The following is a 22,520-nucleotide window of genomic DNA, read 5'->3' as shown; positions in this document are numbered from 1 at the left end:
TCAGGAGGTCTCACTTGGGATCCCTCTTCCAGGGAAGGCTAACCATGAAGTAGACACAAATGCTATTCTAGAACTGAAATCAGGTCTGAAGAAGAGCTTTGAATCCAGGTAAAAACTTCTCTTACATGTTCATGTGAAACCTTGAGCCTCCAGACTTTTTTTTTTGCATTTCATGATGATTTTTATGAGGGTGCATTTCATTAAGGAACTTAGAAAATTAACCAACATGTTTAAATACACCAACTCTACTTGCACTTAATTTGATGCATTCAAACAATATTACCAACATAAGAGTTATTTCATACATGGCAGCAGTCTTGATTGCTTCCAAGATCAAGTTCATAAGCTGTTGCATTTTGCTTTGACTGCAAAAAACAGTGCGTGAAAGTCAAGTATCTTTTGTTAATTTCTCATCCATGTCCTCCGTGGAACATTGGCCTTCACCCACAGCCCAGGAGATAAATGTCCGAGGCTGAGAGGGCTGGGCTTGTTCAGCCTGGAGAAGGGAAAGCTTCTTAAGGGGAGACCTTAGAGCAGCTCCCAAAGCCAAAGCTACAAGAAACCTGGAGAGGGGTTTTGGACAAGAGCCTGTAGGGACAGGGCAAGGGAATGGCTTTAACCTGCCAGAGGGGAGACTGAGATGAGCTCTTAGGCAGAAGTTGTTCCTTGTGAGGGTGCTGAGGCGCTGGCACAGGGTGCCCAGAGAAGCTGTGGCTGCCCCATCCCTGGCAGTGTTCAAGGCCAGGTTGGACACAGGGGCTTGGAGCAAGCTGCTCTAGCGGAAGGTGACCCTGCCTGTGTCGGGGGTTTAGAACTGGATGAGCTTTAAGGTCCCTTCCAACCCGAATTAATCTGGGATTCTGTGATTTTGTTCAATACCTTTAGCACTGGATGTAATTCCTAAATGATGGGCAAAATGAACCATAGGTTCCTTCAAGTGCAGTATATGTTAGTAAAGGTAAGACTGGAAAAGTAAATTGTGGTTTTTTTCGCCAGTGTCAGGAAACATGACCAAAGAGCACAGGAGGTAGCAGTGTGAAAGACAGGACGTGTGAGCTTGTGTTCAGTAGGGAGATATTCTGTGATTCTGTCATTTATGGCCTTAGGATTCCTGAGAATTTGAAGTTTATCAAATGCGTCCTCATCACTCTGCTTCCCTCGGTTGATTCTAAGTGCTTGGCACAGATGGGCTGGCAGGACTGGGGCAGTGGGGAGATGCCCAAAATGCTCAAGCGCAGCATTAGTCAGTGATCCAAAAGTGCTGGTGGGCTTAACTAGACAAAATCCCACACCAGCACAACAGCCCCGGCCCTTGGGCTCCTCAAGAGCTCTTCCTGCTCCAGGCACAGAGCAGCCACCCCAGAGCTGGAGCAGCCAGAAAGCTGATTTCATTCCCCTTCATTCCTGCCACGTGAGCACATAGCACAGAGAGGAAGTTGCTGCAGGATCATTTCTTTTACTCAAGTACAGTGAGAGACCCCATTGACACAACGTCTGTGGGTCAGACAAAGGTGGGCAGATACTGAAGTAGCAGGGGATGAAAACTGACGTGGCTTTGAAGACAGCAACATCACAAGTGGAAAAAAGAAAACAACTGTAAAGCAGCAAAGACGGACGTGGCCTGTCATGACATGCACTGGAAGCCCTTTCCAGGGTAAAGCGAGCAGTACATGGCTGCTGAAACACATCCAGACACCAGCTTCCTCACAGCATCCCTGACTCCTGGTTCCTCAAGCTGCAGATGAGGGGGTTCACTGCTGGAGGCCCAACCCTCTACTGCACTGACACCACCAGATCAAGGGATGGGGAGGAGATGGAGGGGGACAAAGATGCCAGTGCTGACAAGCAAGGGAGAGCACAGCTAAGTGGGGGAGGCACGTGGAAAAGGCTTTGTGTTGTCCCTGCTCAGAGGGGATCCTCAGCACAGCTATGAGAAGAGAAGGCTCCTTAAGGGGAGAATGTCAAGCAGCTCCCAGAGCCTAAAGGGGCTACAAGAAACCTGGAGAGAGGCTTTGGAACAGGGCCTGTAGGGACAGGACAAGGGGAATGGCTTTAACATGCCAGAGGGGAGACCGAGGTAAGCTCTTAGGCAGAAGTTCTTTCCTGTGAGGGTGGTGAGACAGTGGCACAGGGTGCCCAGAGAAGCTGTGGCTTTTAAGAAACTGAGCACTTTAAGTTTATTAAATACGTCCTCATTACTCTGCTTCCCCAGCTGGCAGGACTGGGGCAGTGGGGAGATGCCCCAAATGCTCAAGCGCAGTGATCCAAAAGCGCAGTGATCAAGTCAGTGATCCAAAAGTGCTGGTGGGCTTAACTAGACAAAGTCTGCCGGATTATACCAGAGAATACTCTCTACCTAAGGGTATGGGGACCCAGGCAGAGGCCATTCTCAACCCCTTCGGTCAGGGGAAAGGGTGTGAGAGGGAGCGAACGGATACTGCATGTCCACAATTGGTAGAGTATAGACCCTGCCCCAAATCGAGTGTTTTCTGGCAGTCCTGATGCGGCTGCAAAGCCAGTCCTGAACTCTTTGGTGGCACCCAACAAAATAGCAGACTCACGATTCTCAGCAATGGTGGAATCTCGCTTGTGAGATACAGTGACTGTGCTCGGCAACCTCTGGGGGATAAAAGTCGGGGATGGGGAGGGGATGGAGGGGGGCCCAGGTACTGCTGGGGTTTTGTCCTGGCTTCAGCAGTAGCAGTCATTTTTCTCCTTCTTAGTAGCTGGTGCCGTGCTGCAGTTTTGACTTTCAGCCTGGGAACAGCACTGATAACACCCACGTTTTTAGTTGCTGCTCAGTAATGTTCACTCTGACCAAGGACTTTCTGAGTCTCGTGCACTGCCAGGGAAGAAGGGAAGCCGGGAGGAAGCAGAGACAGGACACCTGACCCAAACTAGCCAGAGAGGTATTCCATACCATAGCACGTCATGCACAGTCTATAACCTGGGGGCAGTTACGTGGAAGGGCGTGATCACTGCTGGGGTCAGACTGGGTATTGATCTGCATGTGGTGAGCAGTTCTATTCTCTCCCCTTGTTATTTCCCTTATCCTTATTATTATTGGTGGTAGCAGCAGTGGTTTGTGTTATACCTTAGTTACTGGACTGCTCTTATCTCAAGCCGTGGGAGTCGCATTCTTTCGATTCTCATCCCCATCCCTGTGAGAGCGGGGGAAGGAAGGAGGGGAGTGAGCGAGAGGCTGCGTGGTTCTGGGTTGCCGGCTGGGCTTAAACCACAAGAGGTTTCAATATCCCAGTGCTACCGGTCCCTGCCACAGGCGCTCCTACTCATCCCCCGCACGACCTCCTTGGTCTTTTTGGGGGGACACCCCAAATTAGGCACCCCCTAATATGGGGCTGCCCCCCAGCTCCCTGACACCCGGGGAGGTGGAGGCTGGAATGCCCCATGGAGTGTGGTTTGGGGGCAACAAGGAGTGTTTTGGTGCTGATGTCTTTTGGGGAGGGGGAGCAGCCTTTTGGGGCCCCTCCAGGACTTTGTGTCCCCGGGGCTCATTTGCGGTTGGAGGCCCCAGGGTGATGGGAGGGCGCAGGTCACTTTTGGGCTGCCCCAGGGCCCTCATTTGGATGTCCTGCCAGCTCTTGTGATGCTACAGGGAGATTTGGGGTACCCCAGAATTTAGGGGGGCACCACGATTGCTTTGGATGCTTCCAGGGCCCTTTGGGGGGCAGCATTGGTTTTGGGATACCCCTTTATTGGGGTGCCTGTTTTGGGGGATCCACTGCCTCTGGCCCCATGACTTCACTACTGAAACCAAAGCAAAGTTGGGGTCCCCCCAGTGGGTTTGAGGTCCCAGAGCAACTTATGGGACCCCCGGGGAGGTGCTGGGGGGACCCCACTTCTCAGGACACCCCATTTTAGCGGGTTTGTGCCACTGCGCTGAGCTGGGGGAGGGCTTTGGAGCTGCGGGCTTTGGGTTTGAGGAGACGTTGGGGGATCCCAGGGGGAATTTGGGGATTCAGAACTCCTTGAGGTGGCTCAGTTATTTGGGGGACTCCCTCTCTCTCAAAAATGGGGGTCCATCAATCGCAGGGCAGCCGAATCTCATTGGATGCCCTAGGGAGCCCCGTTGCCAGAAAAGGGAGGGACTGGGGGGGTTGGAGGGATTTGGGGGTTCAAGGAACATTTGGGGGTTCGGGAGGATTCCCATAACTCGCTGTAGGAAGCACATTATGTTGGGGATCTCCCATGTGCCGAAAACAGGGGGTACCTGGGTCCCAGGGCACCCTGAGTCACTCTTGGGTGAGCAACATTGCCCTAGGGTGAAGATGTGTTGAGGAGAAGAGTTTGGGGGTTCAGAGGGGATTTGGGCCTTGAGGGGGGATCCCCAAATCTCCGCAGGGTGCTGCAGGGATTTGGGGAACATCCAGTGTCCCAAAACTCGGGGTTCCATTTGTCCCAGGGTACCCTGACTCTTCAGTGCCCCTGTTTGCCCCTGACAGTAAATGGTGGGAATTTGGGATTCAGAAAGAAACTGGAGGTTTTGGGGGATGTGGGAAGCTTGTGGGAATGTCCCCAATCACTGCATGGGGCAGAGTAATTTGGGGGACCAATGGAGCCCTCAAAGAGTAGCTACAGCCACCAGAGATCACCCCACAGATCATTGGGGAGGCGGGAACTGGAGATACGGGGGGACTCTGCCAGGCTTGGTGGTGCAGATGGGGTATTTCCCCTTAATCTTTCCCTTGAGGATGCTGGCGATGAGCTCATCCCTCTGCCTGGGGCAGGGAATGCAACTAAGGAGGGGCTCCTGGGAGCTGGGGTGGCCCTTGCGCTCGCCCAGGCTCTGACAAGGGAGAAGATCTGCTGCCCTGACACCTTCTCAGCACCTCTGACACCAGCAGCTCCTGCACACAGAAGGCTCCTGCTTCGCCCCCAGCACCTCTGCAGGCAGAGCTCAGCTCCAAGCACGTGAACAAGCCCTACGCATCCTCCTCACCCAGCCCCTGCTCCTACAGCTGGGATGGCACCAGCACATCTCCTGACAGCTTCTCCTCCCTTTAGAGCACGCACCCACAATGTGTTTCAAGCCAACACTACAACAGGATTGCAAAGTCAAAGAACACGTACCTGGATGCGCAGGGCAGGCACGGGAGATGCAGCCTCCCGAGGGAGGGCTCTCCTCTGCACTGGTTCCTGCAGGGCTCTGGCTCCTTAAATAGCCCACGCTCAGCGTGGGGGCCCCGTCACAATGGGCGTCTCCGCAGCGACCACCACGGCTTTGTGATGGGGCAGCATCGTGCCCATGGCACTGGGCAACCAAGGGCTGGAACTGGGTGAGCTTTGAGGTCCCTTGCACCGCAAACCAGGCTGTGATTGTGTGCCTGTAAAACACCATCTGCATTTGGCTGCAGAAGAGCTCTCAGCACGGAGTCAGCCCCAGGATCAGGTGCAGACATTTGTGCAGAGCATCCTGTCTCTGCTGGTGACCCCGTTCAGGGCACGTCAGGCCTGGAGAAGAGCCAGGATCGAGGGCATCACCGCCACCTCCTCCGAAAGAAGACCAAGGGCTGAGCCTTGAGGAACCCCTGCTGTGCTGAATCAGTGCTGTCTGTGTTGGTGACCAGTGTAAAAGATGTGTCTGCAGGATTAAAGGGTTCCTTACGGAAGGAAACACTTCCAGTGCAGACATGTTTCCTGGCCCTGAGTACCACCGCCCAAGATCTGGAGTACATCTTTTTGTATTGCAAAATGTTATTGTATCCAAACGCAATAAGTCATTCTTGAATTGTGTGACATGATGATGACTATGAAAATGATGCCAAGTCATGTCTGGCACCTGTTTCATAGCTATCTTCTTAATGCATACAGAAGCTGAGATAAGCTTAAGCAATGGCTCTCTTGCTTTAGCCCGTTGCAGGACATCTTGTATCTCTTCAGATGACTGCAATGAAACAAGAGGCTGGCTCCAATGTGCCATTAGGGTGGAGAGGCTTCCCTGGAACTCCTTCCTATCGTGTATCATTGATGTGTGATGCTCAAGCTGTTTCCCTGGAACACATAGGAACCAGACTTGAGCAAGGAAGGTCAAAGTGAAATGAAAGCAGCAGTGCTCATCTCAAGCTTTGTTCACAGCTCTCCAACAGGAGAGTAAGTTGGAATTGGAATGGTTGTTAGGACCTTGCTCCTTTCCAACGTGAAAATCATGCCATGAGGAATAACGCTTTAAAGAACCTGGTGTTCTCTCTTTGAAGAGAAACAAATGAAGACAGCAATCCCATTCAAAGGCCGTATCTCTCAATGCGTTCTTCTGTTCAGAAACATTCTTGTCTGCCTTTTTGGTTTTCTTCTTTCCAGAGCCCTGTGGAGAGAAAGTGGTGGCTGGCTCTGTCCCAGTTCCTCAGGAGGTCTCACTTGGGATCCCTCTTCCAGGGAAGGCTAACCATGAAGTAGACACAAATGCTATTCTAGAACTGAAATCAGGTCTGAAGAAGAGCTTTGAATCCAGGTAAAAACTTCTCTTACATGTTCATCTGAAACCTTGAGCCTCCAGACTTTTTTTTTTGCATTTCATGATGATTTTTATGAGGGTGCATTTCATTAAGGAACTTAGAAAATTAACCAACATGTTTAAATACACCAACTCTACTTGCACTTAATTTGATGCATTCAAACAATATTACCAACATAAGAGTTATTTCATACATGGCAGCAGTCTTGATTGCTTCCAAGATCAAGTTCATAAGCTGTTGCATTTTGCTTTGACTGCAAAAAACAGTGCGTGAAAGTCAAGTATCTTTTGTTAATTTCTCATCCATGTCCTCCGTGGAACATTGGCCTTCACCCACAGCCCAGGAGATAAATGTCCGAGGCTGAGAGGGCTGGGCTTGTTCAGCCTGGAGAAGGGAAAGCTTCTTAAGGGGAGACCTTAGAGCAGCTCCCAAAGCCAAAGCTACAAGAAACCTGGAGAGGGGTTTTGGACAAGAGCCTGTAGGGACAGGGCAAGGGAATGGCTTTAACCTGCCAGAGGGGAGACTGAGATGAGCTCTTAGGCAGAAGTTGTTCCTTGTGAGGGTGCTGAGGCGCTGGCACAGGGTGCCCAGAGAAGCTGTGGCTGCCCCATCCCTGGCAGTGTTCAAGGCCAGGTTGGACACAGGGGCTTGGAGCAAGCTGCTCTAGCGGAAGGTGTCCCTGCCTGTGTCGGGGGGTTAGAACTGGATGAGCTTTAAGGTCCCTTCCAACCCGAATTAATCTGGGATTCTGTGATTTTGTTCAATACCTTTAGCACTGGATGTAATTCCTAAATGATGGGCAAAATGAACCATAGGTTCCTTCAAGTGCAGTATATGTTAGTAAAGGTAAGACTGGAAAAGTAAATTGTGGTTTTTTTCGCCAGTGTCAGGAAACATGACCAAAGAGCACAGGAGGTAGCAGTGTGAAAGACAGGACGTGTGAGCTTGTGTTCAGTAGGGAGATATTCTGTGATTCTGTCATTTATGGCCTTAGGATTCCTGAGAATTTGAAGTTTATCAAATGCGTCCTCATCACTCTGCTTCCCTCGGTTGATTCTAAGTGCTTGGCACAGATGGGCTGGCAGGACTGGGGCAGTGGGGAGATGCCCAAAATGCTCAAGCGCAGCATTAGTCAGTGATCCAAAAGTGCTGGTGGGCTTAACTAGACAAAATCCCACACCAGCACAACAGCCCCGGCCCTTGGGCTCCTCAAGAGCTCTTCCTGCTCCAGGCACAGAGCAGCCACCCCAGAGCTGGAGCAGCCAGAAAGCTGATTTCATTCCCCTTCATTCCTGCCACGTGAGCACATAGCACAGAGAGGAAGTTGCTGCAGGATCATTTCTTTTACTCAAGTACAGTGAGAGACCCCATTGACACAACGTCTGTGGGTCAGACAAAGGTGGGCAGATACTGAAGTAGCAGGGGATGAAAACTGACGTGGCTTTGAAGACAGCAACATCACAAGTGGAAAAAAGAAAACAACTGTAAAGCAGCAAAGACGGACGTGGCCTGTCATGACATGCACTGGAAGCCCTTTCCAGGGTAAAGCGAGCAGTACATGGCTGCTGAAACACATCCAGACACCAGCTTCCTCACAGCATCCCTGACTCCTGGTTCCTCAAGCTGCAGATGAGGGGGTTCACTGCTGGAGGCCCAACCCTCTACTGCACTGACACCACCAGATCAAGGGATGGGGAGGAGATGGAGGGGGACAAAGATGCCAGTGCTGACAAGCAAGGGAGAGCACAGCTAAGTGGGGGAGGCACGTGGAAAAGGCTTTGTGTTGTCCCTGCTCAGAGGGGATCCTCAGCACAGCTATGAGAAGAGAAGGCTCCTTAAGGGGAGAATGTCAAGCAGCTCCCAGAGCCTAAAGGGGCTACAAGAAACCTGGAGAGAGGCTTTGGAACAGGGCCTGTAGGGACAGGACAAGGGGAATGGCTTTAACATGCCAGAGGGGAGACCGAGGTAAGCTCTTAGGCAGAAGTTCTTTCCTGTGAGGGTGGTGAGACAGTGGCACAGGGTGCCCAGAGAAGCTGTGGCTTTTAAGAAACTGAGCACTTTAAGTTTATTAAATACGTCCTCATTACTCTGCTTCCCCAGCTGGCAGGACTGGGGCAGTGGGGAGATGCCCCAAATGCTCAAGCGCAGTGATCCAAAAGCGCAGTGATCAAGTCAGTGATCCAAAAGTGCTGGTGGGCTTAACTAGACAAAGTCTGCCGGATTATACCAGAGAATACTCTCTACCTAAGGGTATGGGGACCCAGGCAGAGGCCATTCTCAACCCCTTCGGTCAGGGGAAAGGGTGTGAGAGGGAGCGAACGGATACTGCATGTCCACAATTGGTAGAGTATAGACCCTGCCCCAAATCGAGTGTTTTCTGGCAGTCCTGATGCGGCTGCAAAGCCAGTCCTGAACTCTTTGGTGGCACCCAACAAAATAGCAGACTCACGATTCTCAGCAATGGTGGAATCTCGCTTGTGAGATACAGTGACTGTGCTCGGCAACCTCTGGGGGATAAAAGTCGGGGATGGGGAGGGGATGGAGGGGGGCCCAGGTACTGCTGGGGTTTTGTCCTGGCTTCAGCAGTAGCAGTCATTTTTCTCCTTCTTAGTAGCTGGTGCCGTGCTGCAGTTTTGACTTTCAGCCTGGGAACAGCACTGATAACACCCACGTTTTTAGTTGCTGCTCAGTAATGTTCACTCTGACCAAGGACTTTCTGAGTCTCGTGCACTGCCAGGGAAGAAGGGAAGCCGGGAGGAAGCAGAGACAGGACACCTGACCCAAACTAGCCAGAGAGGTATTCCATACCATAGCACGTCATGCACAGTCTATAACCTGGGGGCAGTTACGTGGAAGGGCGTGATCACTGCTGGGGTCAGACTGGGTATTGATCTGCATGTGGTGAGCAGTTCTATTCTCTCCCCTTGTTATTTCCCTTATCCTTATTATTATTGGTGGTAGCAGCAGTGGTTTGTGTTATACCTTAGTTACTGGACTGCTCTTATCTCAAGCCGTGGGAGTCGCATTCTTTCGATTCTCATCCCCATCCCTGTGAGAGCGGGGGAAGGAAGGAGGGGAGTGAGCGAGAGGCTGCGTGGTTCTGGGTTGCCGGCTGGGCTTAAACCACAAGAGGTTTCAATATCCCAGTGCTACCGGTCCCTGCCACAGGCGCTCCTACTCATCCCCCGCACGACCTCCTTGGTCTTTTTGGGGGGACACCCCAAATTAGGCACCCCCTAATATGGGGCTGCCCCCCAGCTCCCTGACACCCGGGGAGGTGGAGGCTGGAATGCCCCATGGAGTGTGGTTTGGGGGCAACAAGGAGTGTTTTGGTGCTGATGTCTTTTGGGGAGGGGGAGCAGCCTTTTGGGGCCCCTCCAGGACTTTGTGTCCCCGGGGCTCATTTGCGGTTGGAGGCCCCAGGGTGATGGGAGGGCGCAGGTCACTTTTGGGCTGCCCCAGGGCCCTCATTTGGATGTCCTGCCAGCTCTTGTGATGCTACAGGGAGATTTGGGGTACCCCAGAATTTAGGGGGGCACCACGATTGCTTTGGATGCTTCCAGGGCCCTTTGGGGGGCAGCATTGGTTTTGGGATACCCCTTTATTGGGGTGCCTGTTTTGGGGGATCCACTGCCTCTGGCCCCATGACTTCACTACTGAAACCAAAGCAAAGTTGGGGTCCCCCCAGTGGGTTTGAGGTCCCAGAGCAACTTATGGGACCCCCGGGGAGGTGCTGGGGGGACCCCACTTCTCAGGACACCCCATTTTAGCGGGTTTGTGCCACTGCGCTGAGCTGGGGGAGGGCTTTGGAGCTGCGGGCTTTGGGTTTGAGGAGACGTTGGGGGATCCCAGGGGGAATTTGGGGATTCAGAACTCCTTGAGGTGGCTCAGTTATTTGGGGGACTCCCTCTCTCTCAAAAATGGGGGTCCATCAATCGCAGGGCAGCCGAATCTCATTGGATGCCCTAGGGAGCCCCGTTGCCAGAAAAGGGAGGGACTGGGGGGGTTGGAGGGATTTGGGGGTTCAAGGAACATTTGGGGGTTCGGGAGGATTCCCATAACTCGCTGTAGGAAGCACATTATGTTGGGGATCTCCCATGTGCCGAAAACAGGGGGTACCTGGGTCCCAGGGCACCCTGAGTCACTCTTGGGTGAGCAACATTGCCCTAGGGTGAAGATGTGTTGAGGAGAAGAGTTTGGGGGTTCAGAGGGGATTTGGGCCTTGAGGGGGGATCCCCAAATCTCCGCAGGGTGCTGCAGGGATTTGGGGAACATCCAGTGTCCCAAAACTCGGGGTTCCATTTGTCCCAGGGTACCCTGACTCTTCAGTGCCCCTGTTTGCCCCTGACAGTAAATGGTGGGAATTTGGGATTCAGAAAGAAACTGGAGGTTTTGGGGGATGTGGGAAGCTTGTGGGAATGTCCCCAATCACTGCATGGGGCAGAGTAATTTGGGGGACCAATGGAGCCCTCAAAGAGTAGCTACAGCCACCAGAGATCACCCCACAGATCATTGGGGAGGCGGGAACTGGAGATACGGGGGGACTCTGCCAGGCTTGGTGGTGCAGATGGGGTATTTCCCCTTAATCTTTCCCTTGAGGATGCTGGCGATGAGCTCATCCCTCTGCCTGGGGCAGGGAATGCAACTAAGGAGGGGCTCCTGGGAGCTGGGGTGGCCCTTGCGCTCGCCCAGGCTCTGACAAGGGAGAAGTTCTGCTGCCCTGACACCTTCTCAGCACCTCTGACACCAGCAGCTCCTGCACACAGAAGGCTCCTGCTTCGCCCCCAGCACCTCTGCAGGCAGAGCTCAGCTCCAAGCACGTGAACAAGCCCTACGCATCCTCCTCACCCAGCCCCTGCTCCTACAGCTGGGATGGCACCAGCACATCTCCTGACAGCTTCTCCTCCCTTTAGAGCACGCACCCACAATGTGTTTCAAGCCAACACTACAACAGGATTGCAAAGTCAAAGAACACGTACCTGGATGCGCAGGGCAGGCACGGGAGATGCAGCCTCCCGAGGGAGGGCTCTCCTCTGCACTGGTTCCTGCAGGGCTCTGGCTCCTTAAATAGCCCACGCTCAGCGTGGGGGCCCCGTCACAATGGGCGTCTCCGCAGCGACCACCACGGCTTTGTGATGGGGCAGCATCGTGCCCATGGCACTGGGCAACCAAGGGCTGGAACTGGGTGAGCTTTGAGGTCCCTTGCACCGCAAACCAGGCTGTGATTTTGTGCCTGTAAAACACCATCTGCATTTGGCTGCAGAAGAGCTCTCAGCACGGAGTCAGCCCCAGGATCAGGTGCAGACATTTGTGCAGAGCATCCTGTCTCTGCTGGTGACCCCGTTCAGGGCACGTCAGGCCTGGAGAAGAGCCAGGATCGAGGGCATCACCGCCACCTCCTCCGAAAGAAGACCAAGGGCTGAGCCTTGAGGAACCCCTGCTGTGCTGAATCAGTGCTGTCTGTGTTGGTGACCAGTGTAAAAGATGTGTCTGCAGGATTAAAGGGTTCCTTACGGAAGGAAACACTTCCAGTGCAGACATGTTTCCTGGCCCTGAGTACCACCGCCCAAGATCTGGAGTACATCTTTTTGTATTGCAAAATGTTACTGTATCCAAACGCAATAAGTCATTCTTGAATTGTGTGACATGATGATGACTATGAAAATGATGCCAAGTCATGTCTGGCACCTGTTTCATAGCTATCTTCTTAATGCATACAGAAGCTGAGATAAGCTTAAGCAATGGCTCTCTTGCTTTAGCCCGTTGCAGGACATCTTGTATCTCTTCAGATGACTGCAATGAAACAAGAGGCTGGCTCCAATGTGCCATTAGGGTGGAGAGGCTTCCCTGGAACTCCTTCCTATCGTGTATCATTGATGTGTGATGCTCAAGCTGTTTCCCTGGAACACATAGGAACCAGACTTGAGCAAGGAAGGTCAAAGTGAAATGAAAGCAGCAGTGCTCATCTCAAGCTTTGTTCACAGCTCTCCAACAGGAGAGTAAGTTGGAATTGGAATGGTTGTTAGGACCTTGCTCCTTTCCAACGTGAAAATCATGCCATGAGGAATAACGCTTTAAAGAACCTGGTGTTCTCTCTTTGAAGAGAAACAAATGAAGACAGCAATCCCATTCAAAGACCGTATCTCTCAATGCGTTCTTCTGTTCAGAAACATTCTTGTCTGCCTTTTTGGTTTTCTTCTTTCCAGAGCCCTGTGGAGAGAAAGTGGTGGCTGGCTCTGTCCCAGTTCCTCAGGAGGTCTCACTTGGGATCCCTCTTCCAGGGAAGGCTAACCATGAAGTAGACACAAATGCTATTCTAGAACTGAAATCAGGTCTGAAGAAGAGCTTTGAATCCAGGTAAAAACTTCTCTTACATGTTCATCTGAAACCTTGAGCCTCCAGACTTTTTTTTTTGCATTTCATGATGATTTTTATGAGGGTGCATTTCATTAAGGAACTTAGAAAATTAACCAACATGTTTAAATACACCAACTCTACTTGCACTTAATTTGATGCATTCAAACAATATTACCAACATAAGAGTTATTTCATACATGGCAGCAGTCTTGATTGCTTCCAAGATCAAGTTCATAAGCTGTTGCATTTTGCTTTGACTGCAAAAAACAGTGCGTGAAAGTCAAGTATCTTTTGTTAATTTCTCATCCATGTCCTCCGTGGAACATTGGCCTTCACCCACAGCCCAGGAGATAAATGTCCGAGGCTGAGAGGGCTGGGCTTGTTCAGCCTGGAGAAGGGAAAGCTTCTTAAGGGGAGACCTTAGAGCAGCTCCCAAAGCCAAAGCTACAAGAAACCTGGAGAGGGGTTTTGGACAAGAGCCTGTAGGGACAGGGCAAGGGAATGGCTTTAACCTGCCAGAGGGGAGACTGAGATGAGCTCTTAGGCAGAAGTTGTTCCTTGTGAGGGTGCTGAGGCGCTGGCACAGGGTGCCCAGAGAAGCTGTGGCTGCCCCATCCCTGGCAGTGTTCAAGGCCAGGTTGGACACAGGGGCTTGGAGCAAGCTGCTCTAGCGGAAGGTGTCCCTGCCTGTGTCGGGGGGTTAGAACTGGATGAGCTTTAAGGTCCCTTCCAACCCGAATTAATCTGGGATTCTGTGATTTTGTTCAATACCTTTAGCACTGGATGTAATTCCTAAATGATGGGCAAAATGAACCATAGGTTCCTTCAAGTGCAGTATATGTTAGTAAAGGTAAGACTGGAAAAGTAAATTGTGGTTTTTTTCGCCAGTGTCAGGAAACATGACCAAAGAGCACAGGAGGTAGCAGTGTGAAAGACAGGACGTGTGAGCTTGTGTTCAGTAGGGAGATATTCTGTGATTCTGTCATTTATGGCCTTAGGATTCCTGAGAATTTGAAGTTTATCAAATGCGTCCTCATCACTCTGCTTCCCTCGGTTGATTCTAAGTGCTTGGCACAGATGGGCTGGCAGGACTGGGGCAGTGGGGAGATGCCCAAAATGCTCAAGCGCAGCATTAGTCAGTGATCCAAAAGTGCTGGTGGGCTTAACTAGACAAAATCCCACACCAGCACAACAGCCCCGGCCCTTGGGCTCCTCAAGAGCTCTTCCTGCTCCAGGCACAGAGCAGCCACCCCAGAGCTGGAGCAGCCAGAAAGCTGATTTCATTCCCCTTCATTCCTGCCACGTGAGCACATAGCACAGAGAGGAAGTTGCTGCAGGATCATTTCTTTTACTCAAGTACAGTGAGAGACCCCATTGACACAACGTCTGTGGGTCAGACAAAGGTGGGCAGATACTGAAGTAGCAGGGGATGAAAACTGACGTGGCTTTGAAGACAGCAACATCACAAGTGGAAAAAAGAAAACAACTGTAAAGCAGCAAAGACGGACGTGGCCTGTCATGACATGCACTGGAAGCCCTTTCCAGGGTAAAGCGAGCAGTACATGGCTGCTGAAACACATCCAGACACCAGCTTCCTCACAGCATCCCTGACTCCTGGTTCCTCAAGCTGCAGATGAGGGGGTTCACTGCTGGAGGCCCAACCCTCTACTGCACTGACACCACCAGATCAAGGGATGGGGAGGAGATGGAGGGGGACAAAGATGCCAGTGCTGACAAGCAAGGGAGAGCACAGCTAAGTGGGGGAGGCACGTGGAAAAGGCTTTGTGTTGTCCCTGCTCAGAGGGGATCCTCAGCACAGCTATGAGAAGAGAAGGCTCCTTAAGGGGAGAATGTCAAGCAGCTCCCAGAGCCTAAAGGGGCTACAAGAAACCTGGAGAGAGGCTTTGGAACAGGGCCTGTAGGGACAGGACAAGGGGAATGGCTTTAACATGCCAGAGGGGAGACCGAGGTAAGCTCTTAGGCAGAAGTTCTTTCCTGTGAGGGTGGTGAGACAGTGGCACAGGGTGCCCAGAGAAGCTGTGGCTTTTAAGAAACTGAGCACTTTAAGTTTATTAAATACGTCCTCATTACTCTGCTTCCCCAGCTGGCAGGACTGGGGCAGTGGGGAGATGCCCCAAATGCTCAAGCGCAGTGATCCAAAAGCGCAGTGATCAAGTCAGTGATCCAAAAGTGCTGGTGGGCTTAACTAGACAAAGTCTGCCGGATTATACCAGAGAATACTCTCTACCTAAGGGTATGGGGACCCAGGCAGAGGCCATTCTCAACCCCTTCGGTCAGGGGAAAGGGTGTGAGAGGGAGCGAACGGATACTGCATGTCCACAATTGGTAGAGTATAGACCCTGCCCCAAATCGAGTGTTTTCTGGCAGTCCTGATGCGGCTGCAAAGCCAGTCCTGAACTCTTTGGTGGCACCCAACAAAATAGCAGACTCACGATTCTCAGCAATGGTGGAATCTCGCTTGTGAGATACAGTGACTGTGCTCGGCAACCTCTGGGGGATAAAAGTCGGGGATGGGGAGGGGATGGAGGGGGGCCCAGGTACTGCTGGGGTTTTGTCCTGGCTTCAGCAGTAGCAGTCATTTTTCTCCTTCTTAGTAGCTGGTGCCGTGCTGCAGTTTTGACTTTCAGCCTGGGAACAGCACTGATAACACCCACGTTTTTAGTTGCTGCTCAGTAATGTTCACTCTGACCAAGGACTTTCTGAGTCTCGTGCACTGCCAGGGAAGAAGGGAAGCCGGGAGGAAGCAGAGACAGGACACCTGACCCAAACTAGCCAGAGAGGTATTCCATACCATAGCACGTCATGCACAGTCTATAACCTGGGGGCAGTTACGTGGAAGGGCGTGATCACTGCTGGGGTCAGACTGGGTATTGATCTGCATGTGGTGAGCAGTTCTATTCTCTCCCCTTGTTATTTCCCTTATCCTTATTATTATTGGTGGTAGCAGCAGTGGTTTGTGTTATACCTTAGTTACTGGACTGCTCTTATCTCAAGCCGTGGGAGTCGCATTCTTTCGATTCTCATCCCCATCCCTGTGAGAGCGGGGGAAGGAAGGAGGGGAGTGAGCGAGAGGCTGCGTGGTTCTGGGTTGCCGGCTGGGCTTAAACCACAAGAGGTTTCAATATCCCAGTGCTACCGGTCCCTGCCACAGGCGCTCCTACTCATCCCCCGCACGACCTCCTTGGTCTTTTTGGGGGGACACCCCAAATTAGGCACCCCCTAATATGGGGCTGCCCCCCAGCTCCCTGACACCCGGGGAGGTGGAGGCTGGAATGCCCCATGGAGTGTGGTTTGGGGGCAACAAGGAGTGTTTTGGTGCTGATGTCTTTTGGGGAGGGGGAGCAGCCTTTTGGGGCCCCTCCAGGACTTTGTGTCCCCGGGGCTCATTTGCGGTTGGAGGCCCCAGGGTGATGGGAGGGCGCAGGTCACTTTTGGGCTGCCCCAGGGCCCTCATTTGGATGTCCTGCCAGCTCTTGTGATGCTACAGGGAGATTTGGGGTACCCCAGAATTTAGGGGGGCACCACGATTGCTTTGGATGCTTCCAGGGCCCTTTGGGGGGCAGCATTGGTTTTGGGATACCCCTTTATTGGGGTGCCTGTTTTGGGGGATCCACTGCCTCTGGCCCCATGACTTCACTACTGAAACCAAAGCAAAGTTGGGGTCCCCCCAGTGGGTTTGAGGTCCCAGAGCAACTTATGGGACCCCCGGGGAGGTGCTGGGGGGACCCCACTTCTCAGGACACCCCATTTTAGCGGGTTTGTGCCACTGCGCTGAGCTGGGGGAGGGCTTTGGAGCTGCGGGCTTTGGGTTTGAGGAGACGTTGGGGGATCCCAGGGGGAATTTGGGGATTCAGAACTCCTTGAGGTGGCTCAGTTATTTGGGGGACTCCCTCTCTCTCAAAAATGGGGGTCCATCAATCGCAGGGCAGCCGAATCTCATTGGATGCCCTAGGGAGCCCCGTTGCCAGAAAAGGGAGGGACTGGGGGGGTTGGAGGGATTTGGGGGTTCAAGGAACATTTGGGGGTTCGGGAGGATTCCCATAACTCGCTGTAGGAAGCACATTATGTTGGGGATCTCCCATGTGCCGAAAACAGGGGGTACCTGGGTCCCAGGGCACCCTGAGTCACTCTTGGGTGAGCAACATTGCCCTAGGGTGAAGATGTGTTGAGGAGAAGAGTTTGGGGGTTCAGAGGGGATTTGGGCCTTGAGGGGGGATCCCCAAATCTCCGCAGGGTGCTGCAGGGATTTGGGGAACATCCAGTGTCCCAAAACTCGGGGTTCCATTTGTCCCAGGGTACCCTGACTCTTCAGTGCCCCTGTTTGCCCCTGACAGTAAATGGTGGGAATTTGGGATTCAGAAAGAAACTGGAGGTTTTGGGGGATGTGGGAAGCTTGTGGGAATGTCCCCAATCACTGCATGGGGCAGAGTAATTTGGGGGACCAATGGAGCCCTCAAAGAGTAGCTACAGCCACCAGAGATCACCCCACAGATCATTGGGGAGGCGGGAACTGGAGATACGGGGAGACTCTGCCAGGCTTGGTGGTGCAGATGGGGTATTTCCCCTTAATCTTTCCCTTGAGGATGCTGGCGATGAGCTCATCCCTCTGCCTGGGGCAGGGAATGCAACTAAGGAGGGGCTCCTGGGAGCTGGGGTGGCCCTTGCGCTCGCCCAGGCTCTGACAAGGGAGAAGTTCTGCTGCCCTGACACCTTCTCAGCACCTCTGACACCAGCAGCTCCTGCACACAGAAGGCTCCTGCTTCGCCCCCAGCACCTCTGCAGGCAGAGCTCAGCTCCAAGCACGTGAACAAGCCCTACGCCTCCTCCTCACCCAGCCCCTGCTCCTACAGCTGGGATGGCACCAGCACATCTCCTGACAGCTTCTCCTCCCTTTAGAGCACGCACCCACAATGTGTTTCAAGCCAACACTACAACAGGATTGCAAAGTCAAAGAACACGTACCTGGATGCGCAGGGCAGGCACGGGAGATGCAGCCTCCCGAGGGAGGGCTCTCCTCTGCACTGGTTCCTGCAGGGCTCTGGCTCCTTAAATAGCCCACGCTCAGCGTGGGGGCCCCGTCACAATGGGCGTCTCCGCAGCGACCACCACGGCTTTGTGATGGGGCAGCATCGTGCCCATGGCACTGGGCAACCAAGGGCTGCAACTGGGTGAGCTTTGAGGTCCCTTGCACCGCAAACCAGGCTGTGATTGTGTGCCTGTAAAACACCATCTGCATTTGGCTGCAGAAGAGCTCTCAGCACGGAGTCAGCCCCAGGATCAGGTGCAGACATTTGTGCAGAGCATCCTGTCTCTGCTGGTGACCCCGTTCAGGGCACGTCAGGCCTGGAGAAGAGCCAGGATCGAGGGCATCACCGCCACCTCCTCCGAAAGAAGACCAAGGGCTGAGCCTTGAGGAACCCCTGCTGTGCTGAATCAGTGCTGTCTGTGTTGGTGACCAGTGTAAAAGATGTGTCTGCAGGATTAAAGGGTTCCTTACGGAAGGAAACACTTCCAGTGCAGACATGTTTCCTGGCCCTGAGTACCACCGCCCAAGATCTGGAGTACATCTTTTTGTATTGCAAAATGTTATTGTATCCAAACGCAATAAGTCATTCTTGAATTGTGTGACATGATGATGACTATGAAAATGATGCCAAGTCATGTCTGGCACCTGTTTCATAGCTATCTTCTTAATGCATACAGAAGCTGAGATAAGCTTAAGCAATGGCTCTCTTGCTTTAGCCCGTTGCAGGACATCTTGTATCTCTTCAGATGACTGCAATGAAACAAGAGGCTGGCTCCAATGTGCCATTAGGGTGGAGAGGCTTCCCTGGAACTCCTTCCTATCGTGTATCATTGATGTGTGATGCTCAAGCTGTTTCCCTGGAACACATAGGAACCAGACTTGAGCAAGGAAGGTCAAAGTGAAATGAAAGCAGCAGTGCTCATCTCAAGCTTTGTTCACAGCTCTCCAACAGGAGAGTAAGTTGGAATTGGAATGGTTGTTAGGACCTTGCTCCTTTCCAACGTGAAAATCATGCCATGAGGAATAACGCTTTAAAGAACCTGGTGTTCTCTCTTTGAAGAGAAACAAATGAAGACAGCAATCCCATTCAAAGGCCGTATCTCTCAATGCGTTCTTCTGTTCAGAAACATTCTTGTCTGCCTTTTTGGTTTTCTTCTTTCCAGAGCCCTGTGGAGAGAAAGTGGTGGCTGGCTCTGTCCCAGTTCCTCAGGAGGTCTCACTTGGGATCCCTCTTCCAGGGAAGGCTAACCATGAAGTAGACACAAATGCTATTCTAGAACTGAAATCAGGTCTGAAGAAGAGCTTTGAATCCAGGTAAAAACTTCTCTTACATGTTCATCTGAAACCTTGAGCCTCCAGACTTTTTTTTTTGCATTTCATGATGATTTTTATGAGGGTGCATTTCATTAAGGAACTTAGAAAATTAACCAACATGTTTAAATACACCAACTCTACTTGCACTTAATTTGATGCATTCAAACAATATTACCAACATAAGAGTTATTTCATACATGGCAGCAGTCTTGATTGCTTCCAAGATCAAGTTCATAAGCTGTTGCATTTTGCTTTGACTGCAAAAAACAGTGCGTGAAAGTCAAGTATCTTTTGTTAATTTCTCATCCATGTCCTCCGTGGAACATTGGCCTTCACCCACAGCCCAGGAGATAAATGTCCGAGGCTGAGAGGGCTGGGCTTGTTCAGCCTGGAGAAGGGAAAGCTTCTTAAGGGGAGACCTTAGAGCAGCTCCCAAAGCCAAAGCTACAAGAAACCTGGAGAGGGGTTTTGGACAAGAGCCTGTAGGGACAGGGCAAGGGAATGGCTTTAACCTGCCAGAGGGGAGACTGAGATGAGCTCTTAGGCAGAAGTTGTTCCTTGTGAGGGTGCTGAGGCGCTGGCACAGGGTGCCCAGAGAAGCTGTGGCTGCCCCATCCCTGGCAGTGTTCAAGGCCAGGTTGGACACAGGGGCTTGGAGCAAGCTGCTCTAGCGGAAGGTGACCCTGCCTGTGTCGGGGGTTTAGAACTGGATGAGCTTTAAGGTCCCTTCCAACCCGAATTAATCTGGGATTCTGTGATTTTGTTCAATACCTTTAGCACTGGATGTAATTCCTAAATGATGGGCAAAATGAACCATAGGTTCCTTCAAGTGCAGTATATGTTAGTAAAGGTAAGACTGGAAAAGTAAATTGTGGTTTTTTTCGCCAGTGTCAGGAAACATGACCAAAGAGCACAGGAGGTAGCAGTGTGAAAGACAGGACGTGTGAGCTTGTGTTCAGTAGGGAGATATTCTGTGATTCTGTCATTTATGGCCTTAGGATTCCTGAGAATTTGAAGTTTATCAAATGCGTCCTCATCACTCTGCTTCCCTCGGTTGATTCTAAGTGCTTGGCACAGATGGGCTGGCAGGACTGGGGCAGTGGGGAGATGCCCAAAATGCTCAAGCGCAGCATTAGTCAGTGATCCAAAAGTGCTGGTGGGCTTAACTAGACAAAATCCCACACCAGCACAACAGCCCCGGCCCTTGGGCTCCTCAAGAGCTCTTCCTGCTCCAGGCACAGAGCAGCCACCCCAGAGCTGGAGCAGCCAGAAAGCTGATTTCATTCCCCTTCATTCCTGCCACGTGAGCACATAGCACAGAGAGGAAGTTGCTGCAGGATCATTTCTTTTACTCAAGTACAGTGAGAGACCCCATTGACACAACGTCTGTGGGTCAGACAAAGGTGGGCAGATACTGAAGTAGCAGGGGATGAAAACTGACGTGGCTTTGAAGACAGCAACATCACAAGTGGAAAAAAGAAAACAACTGTAAAGCAGCAAAGACGGACGTGGCCTGTCATGACATGCACTGGAAGCCCTTTCCAGGGTAAAGCGAGCAGTACATGGCTGCTGAAACACATCCAGACACCAGCTTCCTCACAGCATCCCTGACTCCTGGTTCCTCAAGCTGCAGATGAGGGGGTTCACTGCTGGAGGCCCAACCCTCTACTGCACTGACACCACCAGATCAAGGGATGGGGAGGAGATGGAGGGGGACAAAGATGCCAGTGCTGACAAGCAAGGGAGAGCACAGCTAAGTGGGGGAGGCACGTGGAAAAGGCTTTGTGTTGTCCCTGCTCAGAGGGGATCCTCAGCACAGCTATGAGAAGAGAAGGCTCCTTAAGGGGAGAATGTCAAGCAGCTCCCAGAGCCTAAAGGGGCTACAAGAAACCTGGAGAGAGGCTTTGGAACAGGGCCTGTAGGGACAGGACAAGGGGAATGGCTTTAACATGCCAGAGGGGAGACCGAGGTAAGCTCTTAGGCAGAAGTTCTTTCCTGTGAGGGTGGTGAGACAGTGGCACAGGGTGCCCAGAGAAGCTGTGGCTTTTAAGAAACTGAGCACTTTAAGTTTATTAAATACGTCCTCATTACTCTGCTTCCCCAGCTGGCAGGACTGGGGCAGTGGGGAGATGCCCCAAATGCTCAAGCGCAGTGATCCAAAAGCGCAGTGATCAAGTCAGTGATCCAAAAGTGCTGGTGGGCTTAACTAGACAAAGTCTGCCGGATTATACCAGAGAATACTCTCTACCTAAGGGTATGGGGACCCAGGCAGAGGCCATTCTCAACCCCTTCGGTCAGGGGAAAGGGTGTGAGAGGGAGCGAACGGATACTGCATGTCCACAATTGGTAGAGTATAGACCCTGCCCCAAATCGAGTGTTTTCTGGCAGTCCTGATGCGGCTGCAAAGCCAGTCCTGAACTCTTTGGTGGCACCCAACAAAATAGCAGACTCACGATTCTCAGCAATGGTGGAATCTCGCTTGTGAGATACAGTGACTGTGCTCGGCAACCTCTGGGGGATAAAAGTCGGGGATGGGGAGGGGATGGAGGGGGGCCCAGGTACTGCTGGGGTTTTGTCCTGGCTTCAGCAGTAGCAGTCATTTTTCTCCTTCTTAGTAGCTGGTGCCGTGCTGCAGTTTTGACTTTCAGCCTGGGAACAGCACTGATAACACCCACGTTTTTAGTTGCTGCTCAGTAATGTTCACTCTGACCAAGGACTTTCTGAGTCTCGTGCACTGCCAGGGAAGAAGGGAAGCCGGGAGGAAGCAGAGACAGGACACCTGACCCAAACTAGCCAGAGAGGTATTCCATACCATAGCACGTCATGCACAGTCTATAACCTGGGGGCAGTTACGTGGAAGGGCGTGATCACTGCTGGGGTCAGACTGGGTATTGATCTGCATGTGGTGAGCAGTTCTATTCTCTCCCCTTGTTATTTCCCTTATCCTTATTATTATTGGTGGTAGCAGCAGTGGTTTGTGTTATACCTTAGTTACTGGACTGCTCTTATCTCAAGCCGTGGGAGTCGCATTCTTTCGATTCTCATCCCCATCCCTGTGAGAGCGGGGGAAGGAAGGAGGGGAGTGAGCGAGAGGCTGCGTGGTTCTGGGTTGCCGGCTGGGCTTAAACCACAAGAGGTTTCAATATCCCAGTGCTACCGGTCCCTGCCACAGGCGCTCCTACTCATCCCCCGCACGACCTCCTTGGTCTTTTTGGGGGGACACCCCAAATTAGGCACCCCCTAATATGGGGCTGCCCCCCAGCTCCCTGACACCCGGGGAGGTGGAGGCTGGAATGCCCCATGGAGTGTGGTTTGGGGGCAACAAGGAG

Source organism: Psittacula echo (assembly GCF_963264785.1).
Source record: "Psittacula echo genome assembly, chromosome: 7".
NCBI classification, from domain to species: domain Eukaryota; kingdom Metazoa; phylum Chordata; class Aves; order Psittaciformes; family Psittacidae; genus Psittacula; species Psittacula echo.
Note: the sequence above shows the minus strand (reverse complement) of the source record.